The sequence below is a fragment of the Bombina bombina genome, chromosome 4 (genome assembly GCF_027579735.1).
Source record: "Bombina bombina isolate aBomBom1 chromosome 4, aBomBom1.pri, whole genome shotgun sequence".
Classification (NCBI taxonomy): domain Eukaryota; kingdom Metazoa; phylum Chordata; class Amphibia; order Anura; family Bombinatoridae; genus Bombina; species Bombina bombina.
Window position 1 is genome coordinate 939750906 of NC_069502.1, and position 13216 is coordinate 939764121.

The window sequence follows — 13216 nt, forward strand, 5'->3', positions numbered from 1 at the left end:
TTGTTTCCTATGGTCGACCCCAGAAAGGACTTATGGCAGACAGTCCCCAAGGTCGAGGGGGCGGTTTCTACTCTAAACAAACGCACCACTATCCCCATAGAAGATAGTTGTGCTTTCAAAGATCCTATGGATAAAAAATTAGAGGGTTTGCTTAAAAAGATGTTTGTTCAGCAAGGTTACCTTCTACAACCAATTTCATGCATTGTTCCTGTCACTACAGCAGCGTGTTTCTGGTTCGATGAACTAGAAAAGGCGCTCAATAAAGATTCTTCTTATGAGGAGATTTTGGACAGAATTCATGCTCTCAAATTGGCTAACTCTTTTACTTTAGACGCCACTTTGCAATTGGCTAGATTAGCGGCGAAAAATTCTGGGTTTACTATTGTGGCGCGCAGAGCGCTTTGGCTAAAATCTTGGTCAGCTGATGCGTCTTCCAAGAACAAATTGCTTAACATTCCTTTCAAGGGGAAAACGCTGTTTGGCCCTGACTTGAAAGAGATTATTTCTGATATCACTGGGGGCAAGGGCCACGCCCTTCCTCAGGATAGGTCTTTCAAGGCTAAGAATAAACCAAATTTTCGTCCCTTTCGCAGAAACGGACCAGCCCCAAGTGCTACATCCTCTAAGCAAGAGGGTAATACTTCTCAAGCCAAGCCAGCCTGGAGGCCAATGCAAGGCTGGAACAAAGGTAAGCAGGCCAAGAAACCTGCCACTGCTACCAAGACAGCATGAGATGTTGGCCCCCGATCCAGGACCGGATCTGGTGGGGGGCAGACTTTCTCTCTTCGGTCAGGCTTGGGCAAGAGATGTTCTGGATCCTTGGGCGCTGGAAATAGTCTCCCAAGGTTATCTTCTGGAATTCAAGGGGCTTCCCCCAAGGGGGAGGTTCCACAGGTCTCAATTGTCTTCAGACCACATAAAAAGACAGGCATTCTTACATTGTGTAGAAGACCTGTTAAAAATGGGAGTGATTCATCCTGTTCCATTAGGAGAACAAGGGATGGGGTTCTACTCCAATCTGTTCATAGTTCCCAAAAAAGAGGGAACATTCAGACCAATCTTAGATCTCAAGATCCTAAACAAGTTTCTCAAGGTTCCATCGTTCAAAATGGAAACCATTCGAACAATTCTTCCTTCCATCCAGGAAGGTCAATTCATGACCACGGTGGATTTAAAGGATGCGTATCTACATATTCCTATCCACAAGGAACATCATCGGTTCCTAAGGTTCGCCTTTCTGGACAAGCATTACCAGTTTGTGGCACTTCCATTCGGATTAGCCACTGCTCCAAGAATTTTCACAAAGGTACTGGGGTCCCTTCTAGCGGTGCTACGACCAAGGGGCATTGCAGTAGTACCTTACTTGGACGACATTCTGATTCAAGCGTCGTCCCTTCCTCAAGCAAAGGCTCATACGGACATTGTCCTGGCCTTTCTCAGATCTCACGGGTGGAAAGTGAACGTAGAAAAAAGTTCTCTATCTCCGTCAACAAGAGTTCCCTTCTTGGGAACAATAATAGACTCCTTAGAAATGAGGATTTTTCTGACAGAGGCCAGAAAATCAAAACTTCTAAACTCTTGTCAAGTACTTCATTCTGTTCCTCTTCCTTCCATAGCGCAGTGCATGGAAGTAATAGGTTTGATGGTCGCGGCAATGGACATAGTTCCTTTTGCGCGGATTCATCTGAGACCATTACAACTGTGCATGCTCAGTCAGTGGAATGGGGATTATACAGACTTGTCTCCGACGATACAAGTAGATCAGAGGACCAGAGATTCACTCCGTTGGTGGCTGTCCCTGGACAACCTGTCACAGGGGATGAGCTTCCGCAGACCAGAGTGGGTCATTGTCACGACCGACGCCAGTCTGGTGGGCTGGGGCGCGGTCTGGGGACTCCTGAAAGCTCAGGGTCTTTGGTCTCGGGAAGAATCTCTTCTCCCGATAAATATTCTGGAACTGAGAGCGATATTCAATGCTCTCAAGGCTTGGCCTCAGCTAGCAAAGGCCAAGTTCATACGGTTTCAATCGGACAACATGACGACTGTTGCGTATATCAACCATCAAGGGGGAACAAGGAGTTCCCTGGCGATGGAAGAAGTGACCAAAATCATTCAATGGGCGGAGACTCACTCCTGCCACTTGTCTGCAATCCACATCCCAGGAGTGGAAAATTGGGAAGCGGATTTTCTGAGTCGTCAGACATTTCATCCGGGGGAGTGGGAACTCCATCCGGAAATCTTTGCCCAAATTACTCAGTTGTGGGGCATTCCAGACATGGATCTGATGGCCTCTCGTCAGAACTTCAAGGTTCCTTGCTACGGGTCCAGATCCAGGGATCCCAAGGCGACTCTAGTAGATGCACTAGTAGCACCTTGGACCTTCAACCTAGCTTATGTATTCCCACCGTTTCCTCTCATCCCCAGGCTGGTAGCCAGGATCAATCAGGAGAGGGCATCGGTGATCTTGATAGCTCCTGCGTGGCCACGCAGGACTTGGTATGCAGACCTGGTGAATATGTCATCGGCTCCACCATGGAAGCTACCTTTGAGACGGGACCTTCTTGTTCAAGGTCCGTTCGAACATCCGAATCTGGTCTCACTCCAACTGACTGCTTGGAGATTGAACGCTTGATTTTATCAAAGCGAGGGTTCTCAGATTCTGTCATTGATACTCTTGTTCAGGCCAGAAAGCCTGTAACTAGAAAAATCTACCATAAAATATGGAAAAAATATATCTGTTGGTGTGAATCTAAAGGATTCCCTTGGGACAAGATAAAAATTCTTAATATTCTATCCTTTCTTCAAGAAGGTTTGGAGAAAGGATTATCTGCAAGTTCTTTGAAGGGACAGATTTCTGCTTTGTCTGTGTTACTTCACAAAAAGCTGGCGGCTGTGCCAGATGTTCAAGCTTTTGTTCAGGCTCTGGTTAGAATCAAGCCTGTTTACAAACCTTTGACTCCTCCTTGGAGTCTCAATTTAGTTCTTTCAGTTCTTCAGGGGGTTCCGTTTGAACCCTTACATTCCGTTGATATTAAGTTATTATCTTGGAAAGTTTTGTTTTTGGTTGCAATTTCTTCTGCTAGAAGAGTTTCAGAGTTATCTGCTCTGCAGTGTTCTCCTCCTTATCTGGTGTTCCATGCAGATAAGGTGGTTTTGCGTACTAAACCTGGTTTTCTTCCGAAAGTTGTTTCTAACAAAAACATTAACCAGGAGATAGTCGTGCCTTCTTTGTGTCCGAATCCAGTTTCAAAGAAGGAACGTTTGTTGCACAATTTGGATGTAGTTCGTGCTCTAAAATTCTATTTAGATGCTACAAAGGATTTTAGACAAACATCTTCCTTGTTTGTTGTTTATTCTGGTAAAAGGAGAGGTCAAAAAGCAACTTCTACCTCTCTCTCTTTTTGGCTTAAAAGCATCATCAGATTGGCTTACGAGACTGCCGGACGGCAGCCTCCTGAAAGAATCACAGCTCATTCCACTAGGGCTGTGGCTTCCACATGGGCCTTCAAGAACGAGGCTTCTGTTGATCAGATATGTAAGGCAGCGACTTGGTCTTCACTGCACACTTTTACTAAATTTTACAAGTTTGATACTTTTGCTTCTTCTGAGGCTATTTTTGGGAGAAAGGTTTTGCAAGCCGTGGTGCCTTCCATCTAGGTGACCTGATTTGCTCCCTCCCTTCATCCGTGTCCTAAAGCTTTGGTATTGGTTCCCACAAGTAAGGATGACGCCGTGGACCAGACACACCTATGTTGGAGAAAACAGAATTTATGTTTACCTGATAAATTACTTTCTCCAACGGTGTGTCCTGTCCACGGCCCGCCCTGGTTTTTTAATCAGGTCTGATAATTTATTTTCTTTAACTACAGTCACCACGGTATCATATGATTTCTCCTATGCAAATATTCCTCCTTTACGTCGGTCGAATGACTGGGGAAGGCGGAGCCTAGGAGGGATCATGTGACCAGCTTTGCTGGGCTCTTTGCCATTTCCTGTTGGGGAAGAGAATATCCCACAAGTAAGGATGACGCCGTGGACCGGACACACCGTTGGAGAAAGTAATTTATCAGGTAAACATAAATTCTGTTTTTTTCAAGTGTAATACAGTTTCTAAAATAACCACGGTTTATAAACGCTCTTTCGGCGTCCTCAGGGTCACACTGCATCTGCGCTCACATTCTACACTTGATTGGTTACCAGGGGAGGTGTAGTGAGCACGTCAGAGATTCATTCATAATTCTCCTTTCAATCTCTCTGGATAGGTCCGTTTTATGACCAATAAGAGAGTTAGTTAAACACACTCCCCCAAAAATTGAGTATACACTATAGCGATACTGACTCGCCGTAAGCATAACATTAACTCTCAAAGATTGTAACATTAAATGTGTGTTCATAATGAATAGAAGCGCAGACACCAAATGTTTCTCCCCTTACAATCTAACAAATCGTCTCAGTCATATTGTATAATGAAGACATCTAAAAGTTGTCCCTTGTAGTCCACGGAACCTCTCCAAAATAAAATATTCAAACGGTAAAAGCGTAACAAGTCTATTACACTAATCCTAAATGCGGGACTAATAAACCCATGTTCTTCTTGAGGAGACCAAATTGTTCTAAACACTATATCTACCACAGTTATACACACTGGTCGATACAGTGTCAAGTCATCTCAGAGGAGCTGGCAGTACACCGTGGAGCAGTTTGCTGGGCGACTGTAAGAGCCCAGAAGGCACATATAGCACTACACTAGTGCTTTGGATTCTGTAAGTAGGGGATTTTTGAGTGGGGAATTCTCTGACACCGTTGACCCTGCACTATTGTGGTGCCTTCTTTCTTTGTTATATCTTTGAATCTACAGGATTGTACTCCAACTACTTTCAGAAGAAGCAGCCTGCCACAGTTTTTCGCTACCCTCTACTGGGACACAAAAGTTTACTTTCTCTGAATGTGGGAATACCCCTTTTTCCTGGAACAAGGACATTTCATCAGAACTGATAAGTGCTAACTGCATTCATTAATTGAAGTTTTCCCTTAATACTTTTGTATTTTTTATTTTTTGCACTGATTTGGCACATTTAATGTGATACATTTGTGTTTCAAACATTGATTATTTGATATAACTATTAATATATCACGTTTAGCACAATATAGGCGCATCCAATTTAGCATATTTATATGTGATATATATCTCTTCTTTGCTGGTTGTCGTTGGATCATCTGTCCCACCAGGGGACGTGCTTCCGCAGACCCTCATGGGTGATAGTGACAATGGACGCCAGTCTACTAGGTTGGGGCGCAGTCTGGAATTCCCTGAAGGCTCAGGGTGTGTGGACTCAGTCGGAGTCTCTACTTCCAATCAATATTCTGGAGTTGAGAGCAATATTCAATGCTCTCCAGGCATGGCCTCAGTTGGCTTCGGCCAGATTCATTCGCTTTCAGTCGGACAATATCACAACTGTGGCTTACATCAATCATTAAGGGGGAACAAGGAGTCCCTTAGCAATGACAGAAGTATTGAGTATAATTCAGTGGGCGGAGGCTCACTCTTGTTATCTGTCAGCAATCTACATCCCAGGAGTAGACAACTGGGAAGCGGATTTTTTAAGCAGACAGACGTTTCATCAGAATGCCAAGCTCCCAAGATACGGATCCAGGTCCAGGGATCCTCAGGCCGAACTGATAGATGCCTTGGCAGTGCCTTGGATGTTCAACCTAGCATATGTGTTTCCACCGTTTGCTCTCCTTCCCCGGGTGATTGCTCGGATCAAACAGGAGAGGGCTTCAGTAATTCTAATTGCGCCTGCGTTGCCTCGCAGGACTTGGTATGCCGATCTAGTGGACATGTCCTCTCTACCACTGTGGAGGCTTCCATTGAGGCAGGACCTGCTCATTCAGGGACCTTTTCAACACTCAAATCTAGTTTCTCTGCAACTGACTGCGTGGAGATTGAACGCTTGATTTTAGCTAAGCGTGGGTTCGGTCATTAATACTTTGATTCAGGCACGTAAGCCTGTTACTAGAAAGATCTATCATAAGATATGGCGTAAATATCTTTATTGGTGTGAATCCAAGGGCTACTCATGGAGTAGAATTTGGATTCCCGGAATTCTGTCTTTTCTCCAAGAGGGATTGGAGAAAGGGTTATCAGCAAGTTCCTTAAAGGGACAAATTTCTGCTTTATCAATTTTACTACACAAATATTTGGCAGACGTTCCAGACGTTCAATCCTTTTGTCAGGCTCTGACCAGAATCAAGCCTGTGTTTAGACCAATTGCTCCACCCTGGAGTTTGAATTTAGTTCTTAATGTTCTTCAAGGGGTTCCGTTTGAACCCATGCATTCCATAGATATTAAGTTATTATCTTGGAAAGTTCTGTTTTTGGTTGCTATTTCTTCTGCTCGTAGAGTTTCTGTGCTTTCAGCGTTACAATGTGACTCGCCTTATCTTATCTTTCATTCTGATAAGGTGGTTCTACGTACCAAACCTGGATTCCTGCCTAAGGTTGTTTCAAATAAGAATATTAATCAGGAAATTGTGGTTCCTTCATTATGTCCTAATCCTCCTTCGAAGAAGGAGCGTTTGTTGCATAACTTGGACGTGGTCCGTGCCCTGAAGTTTTACTTGCAGGCGACTAAGGACTTTCTTCAATCTTCTTCTTTATTTATTGTTTTTTTTTGGAAAGTGTAGGGGCCAGAAAGTTACGGCTACCTCTCTTTCTTTTTGGCTGAAGAGTATCATCCGTCTGGCATATGAGACTGCTGGACAGCAGCCTCCTGAAAAAATTACGGCTCATTCTACTAGGGCTGTGGCTTCCTCATGGGCATTTAAAAATCATGCTTCTGTTGAACAGATTTGCAAGGCTGCAACTTGGTCGTCTCTTCATACTTTTTCCAAATTTTCCAAATTTGATACTTTTGCTTCTTCTGAGGCTGTTTTTGGGAGAGAGGTTCTTCAAGCAGTGGTGCCTTCCGTTTAGGTTCCTGTCTTGTCCCTCCCATTCATCCGTGTCCTAAAGCTTTGGTATTGTATCCCACAAGCAAGGATGAAATCCGTGGACTCGTCATATCTTTGTAAAAGAAAAGGAAATTTATGCTTACCTGATAAATTTATTTATTTTACGATATGACGAGTCCTAGGCCCAACCTGTCATTTTTAAGACAGGTATATTTTGTTTTATTAAACTTCAGTCACCTCTGCACCTTTAGCTTTTCCTTTCTCTTCCTAACTTCGGTCGAATGACTGGAGGTGGAGGGAAGGGAAGAGCTATATATACAGCTCTGCTGTGGTGCTCTTTGCCACTTCCTGTCAACAGGAGGATAAATCCCACAAGTAAGGATGAAATCCGTGGACTCGTCATATCGTAAAAGAAATACATTTATCAGGTAAGCATAAATTTCCTTTTTTTGGAATACTTTAATTCTGCAGTTGTCCTATTTCTTGGCTAACCATAATAGCACCAAAAAAAAAAAGAAAAGAAAAGAAATAAAAAAAAATCATCTTTCAGAAACGGTTATATAATACCTTAAAGGACCAATCTATACTCTGGAAAGTAGCTGTCTATATTTATTTATTTTCAAAGCTGCTGAAGGAACACCCTTTCAAATGGGTTGATCTCGCTCTGTCCCCCCATCAGGTTCAGTGTTCTTCACAGAAAATTTTGCCAGCCAGGTGGCATTATGACATAGCCGGGTGGGGGAAGTGTTTAGTATTATCATTTTCTGATATCCAAAGCACAACTTAATTGCATAATTTAACATACATTTATTTAATGATAATTTGTACAATAAAAATTTAACTTTTTTAATATTGGCTACTTTTAGCTTTCATATTGGCAAGAGTCCATGAGCTAGTGACGTATGGGATATACAATCCTACCAGGATGAATTCATTTCTTTCATATTGGCAAGAGTCCATGAGCTAGTGACGTATGGGATATACAATCCTACCAGGAGATCCCAAACCTCAAAATGCCTATAAATACACCCCTCACCACACCCACATTTCAGTTTAACAAATAGCCAAGTAGTTGGGTGGAAAAAAATATGTAAAAAAAGCATACATAAAGAGGAACTGGAAATTATATTGTGCTTTTTTTTTTTAAAAAAATTATTTTTTATTGAGGTGATAAAAAAGTACAGAAAAGATACATATCAGACAGTCAACAATTTGTTACAGTTCTAGAAAGGTCTAACAAAAAAATGGGAGACTGGACATACAATGCTACATAACAATCTGATATGATTAACATTCTGAAACACCTCATTTTATGTTTGCTAACTCAGTGTCCTTATTACATAACAGATCCAGCCATGGGATCAAGACCTGCATGGAAAAATTCAGGGCACTTTATGCTTACCAATGAACAAATGGAAAAACGGCTATTGTAGAACAGAAGAAAAAACCCAGAAAGGTTACATTTCAGTTTATATGAACAAATTTATCAGATATAAGTGGGAAAACAGGGTAAATGCTTCTGAATTTGCGGTAGTGATTTGTTCAGAGTGTAAAAAATATTTAAACAAATAATGTACAGGCATAAGAAAATTAAATTGTGCTTTTTATACAAATAAATATAACCACCATGGACTCTTGCCAATATGAAAGAAATTAATTTATCAGGTAAATTCTTACATAAATTGTTTTCTTTCATGTAATTGGCAAGAGTCCATGAGCTAGTGACGTATGGGATAGAAATACCCAAGATGTGGAGACCACAGAAGAGTTACTAGAAAGGGAGGGATAAAATAAAAACAGCTAATTCCGCTGAAAAAATTAAATCCACAAAAAAATAAGTCTTTCTTAAATTTCAAGAAAAAACTTAAATCATAAGCAGAGGAATCAAACTGAAACAGCTGCCTGAAAAACTTTTCTACCAAAGACTGCTTCAGAAGAAGCAAATACATCAAAATGGTAAAGTTTAGTAAATATATGCAAAGAAGACCAAGTTGCTGCTGTGCAAATCTGATCAACCGAAGATTCATTCTTAAAAGCCCAATAAGTGGCGACTGATCTAGTAGAATGAGACTGTCCCGCCTCTAAATAAGCCTTGTGAATCAAAAGCTTTAACCAAGATACCAAAGAAATGGGAGAGGCTTTCTGACCTTTCCTAGGACCAGAAAAAAACAACAAATAGACTAGAAGTCTTCCTGAAATCGTTTTAGTAGCTTCAACATATTTCAAAGCTCTTACAACATCCAAAGAATCTAGAGAACTTTCAAGAGTATTCTTGGGATTAGGACACAAGGAAGGAACAACAATTTCCCTACTAATGTTGTTAGAATTCAGAAACTTAGGACGAAATTTAAACAAAGTCCGCAAAACAGCCTTATCCTGATGGAAAATCAGAAAAGGAGACTCACAAGAGAGAGCAGACAATTCAGAAACTCTTCTAGCTGAAGAGATAGCCAAAAGGAAAAACACTTTCCAAGAAAGTAGTTTAATATCCAAAGAATGCATAGGCTTAAAATGAGGAGCCTGAAAAGCCTTCAAAACCAAATTAAGACTCCAAGGAGGAGAGATTGATTAATAACAGGCTTGATACGAACCAAAGCCTGAACAAAACAGTGAATATCTGGAAGTTTAGCAAACTTTCTGTGAAATAAAACAAAGCAGAGATCTGTCCCTTCAAAGTACTTGCAGACAAACCTTTATCCAAACTATCCTGAAGAAACTGTAAAATTCTAGGAATTCTAAAAGAATGCCAAGAGAATTTGAGAAAAACACCATGAAATATAGGTTTTCCAAACCAGATAATAAATCTTCCTTGAAACAGACTTACGAGCCTGTAGCATAGTATTAATCACTGAGTCAGAGAAACCTCTATGACTAAGCACTAAGCGTTCAATTTCCATACCTTCAAATTTAGCGATTTGAGATCCTGAAGGAAAAACGGCCCTTAAGACAGAAACTCTGGCCTTAAAGGAAGTGGCCAAGGTTGACAACTGGACATCCGGATAAGATCCGCATACCATAACCAGTGAGGCCATACTGGTGCTATCAGAAACACATGCGGTTGTTCCAATATGTTCTTGGAGATCACCTTTGGAAGAAGAACTAGAGGTGGAAAAATCTAAGCAGGTTTGTAAAACCAAGGAACTGCTAACGCATCCACCATCTCTGCATGAGGATCCCTGGACCTTGACAGGTACCTGGGAAGCTTCTTGTTTAGATAGGAAGCCATCAGATCTATTTCGGGGAGACACCACATCTGTGGAGAGACCACTCCCTTGGATGTAAAGACTGACGACTGAGATAATCCGCTTTCCAATTGTCTACACCTGGAATACGTATTGCAGAAATTAGACAGGAGTTGGATTCCGCCCAAGAAAGTATCCGAGATACTTCTTTCATCGCTAAAGGACTGCGATTCCCCCTTTGATGATTGACATATGCCACAGTTGTGATATTGTCTGTCTGAAAACAAATGAATAATTCTCTCTTTAATAGTGGCCAAACCTGAAGAGCCCTGAAAATAGCACAGAGTTCTAAAATATTGATTGGTATCCTCGCTTCTTGAGGGTTCCAAACTCCTTGTGCTGTCAGAGACCCCCAGACAGCTCCCCAACCTATGAAACTTGCATCTGTTGAGATCACAGTCCGGCAGGACGAACAAAAGAGGCCCCTTAAATAATAATCCGATGATGGCCTAACCACCAGGACAGAGAGAGTTGAATGTTGGGATTTAAGTATATCAACTGTGATATCAGAGTTTAATCCCTGCACCATTGATTCAGCATGCAAAGCTGAAGAGGTCTCATATGAAAACGAGCAAAGGGGACCGCGTCCGATGCCGCAGTCATGAGACTTAAAACTTCCATGCACATAGCCACTGAAGAGAATGATCAAGTCTGAACGTTTCAAAAGACAGAAACCAATTTCATTCGTCTCTTGTCTGTTAAAGAGAAAGTCATGGATACTGAATCTATCTGGAAACCTTAAAAGGTGACCCTTGTCTGAGGAATCAAGGAACTCTTTGGTAAATTGATCCTACAACCATGTCTTTGAAGAAACAACACAAGTTAATTTGTGTGAGATTCTGCTAAATGAAAAGATTGAGCCAGTACCAAGATATCGTCCAAATAAGGAAACACCGCAATACCTGGCTCTCTGATTACAGATAGAAGGGCACCGAGAACCTTCAAAAAGATTCTTGGAGCTGTTGCTAAGCCAAATGGAAGAGCAACAAACTAATGCCCAAGACATGTGAGCTTCCTGTGAGGGTGGAGCTAGCAGAGGGAGCGTTAGCACGACGCTCTATGGGAAAGAGCTAACTTCCATCAGACCCAAGCGACTACTTTCCTTGACCCAAGTTTGGAGGGGTTTGGAAGCACTGGATGTCGCTGGGAAGCCACCTTCACCTATTGGCCCTGTCGGTGAGGGCATAGCTGCAGGGTAGGCTCGCCTAGGCACACACTTTGGCCCATGGACGAGAGCTTTTCCTGCATTTGGAAGTCGAGTGACACTGAGTAGCTAGAAGTGTCTGCCTATCAAGCGGAGAGTGCCGAGGTACATTGAGGAGTCCGGGCAAGTTTCTATCGGACAAACAGCACTGCAGGTGGAATCGAGGCGGTGCGAATACACAGGTCCCCGGTAATAACAGCTCTTGGGAGTCTTACCTGTGGGCCGCTGACGCACAGAGGAGTAGAAGTGACCAGCCTGGGCTTCCTGATTGGCTGGGACGGCTGAGGTCGCGCTCCTCCTGCTGCCGAGGCCGGTGCAGACTACACGTGACCCCGGAACAACAGCGCAGTTGGGCGCGCCGGAGCAGAGGTGAGCTAGGTCATTCAGAGATGCCGGAGGAACGTGTTAAAACACACTGAAGACTGGCTACGGAGGTGCACGGCCAGACAGAGTGGCCTCCTGAGCTAACGCAAAGAGACCGGCTGGAGGAGTCCACTAATCCGTGAGTCATTCCTGATGTTATTCTATATTGCTGTGAGACTTACTTCAGACTTTGACAAGAGGGAGGCAAAGGTAACTGCCCAGAACAGGCCTCTTGAGTATTATTAATAAAAATAATATGCTTTCACTCAACAAAGTTTGTGTGCTCATGCCCAAATCAATGTGAGCAAGATTGAATTTTGAGCAAGCGAAAGAGGGCTTCACGTTTGGTTTGAAGGGAGCGTGGCCCAGAATTACATATTGCCTCAAACGGGACATTGCAGGTTAAATTTGATCTTTTATTTAATACGAAAGCTGAAGATCAAGATATGTTAACAAGGCTGTGTTGAAGTCTGGAGTATACTTGGGAATGACTGTTTGTTAACAACCTCATTGGGCCTCATATTCTGCCTGAATTTGCTAAGGTTGGGGCGATGGGCTGGCCCTGTAACTGAAGCCCTTGTGGTACATATAGGAAACATTGTTTGGAGACCAGAGTATCCTAGGCCGACATAGACTGGGCAAGTTATATCAGGAGTTGGAGAAAATCTCTATAGTGTGGAGAGCGGAGAGTTGTGGACCCCACTACATACTTGCCAGGAATAGGGGCATTGTCATATCCTGGCATACCTAGCCACTAGGAGAAGTAATTTTGGACTCAGAGACAGGCCATCCTGCCTCCAGTGGGCCAATACTGGCCAGGATTAGGGTGTGAGCCCAAGTTTTATAGTTTAGTGATCCAGGTCTAATAGAGGGATTCTAGTGGACGCCATCTATACTCGGACTGATCATCATTTTTTTCTGTATAGAGTATATTGATAGGTGTAATTGTTTATTATAGAACATACCACAGGCAGTGGATATAATTATAAGCTAACTTCTTATAGGCTTTGCAGGGGCTGGATATCTGCAGCCGGGGGTTTCAGTATGTATTTATCAGGCCTATGAATATTTTATGCAAGTTTAAAGTTTGCTAAGAGAAAAAAACCCTATACTGGTTTAGGGATTCTATTAAAAGTTGTTTAAATTTGACACTGGTAGGTTGTTCAGACAGTGGCTAAATGATCACAGGCCTAAAGATTAAACAGCCTAATTTGGACAGGGAATTCTGATACTATTATTAGTGGCTTTTTCAACATAATTAGCCAAACAAGATTGTGAATTGCCTAGTCGGGGACTGACCCCTTTTTTTTGTTGCTATAAATTTAGGAGGTGTCAGTCCTTTAAGATTTAGTTCAAATATATGGAAGTCTGAGGCCTACTACATGTAGGGTATGGTATACCTTTATACTTAGGAGTACATTTAGGAGGTTCTATTGTTAGAACCAAAGATTAA

The 13216-nt window shown here is 42.4% G+C and overlaps 1 protein-coding gene across 1 annotated transcript in view; it reads left to right on the forward strand.

Annotated features, from left to right (window-relative positions):
• SOS1 (SOS Ras/Rac guanine nucleotide exchange factor 1) overlaps positions 1-13216 on the forward strand; it is a 728117-nt gene that overhangs the window by 42411 nt on the left and 672490 nt on the right. The gene's annotated exons all lie outside the window — the stretch shown is intronic.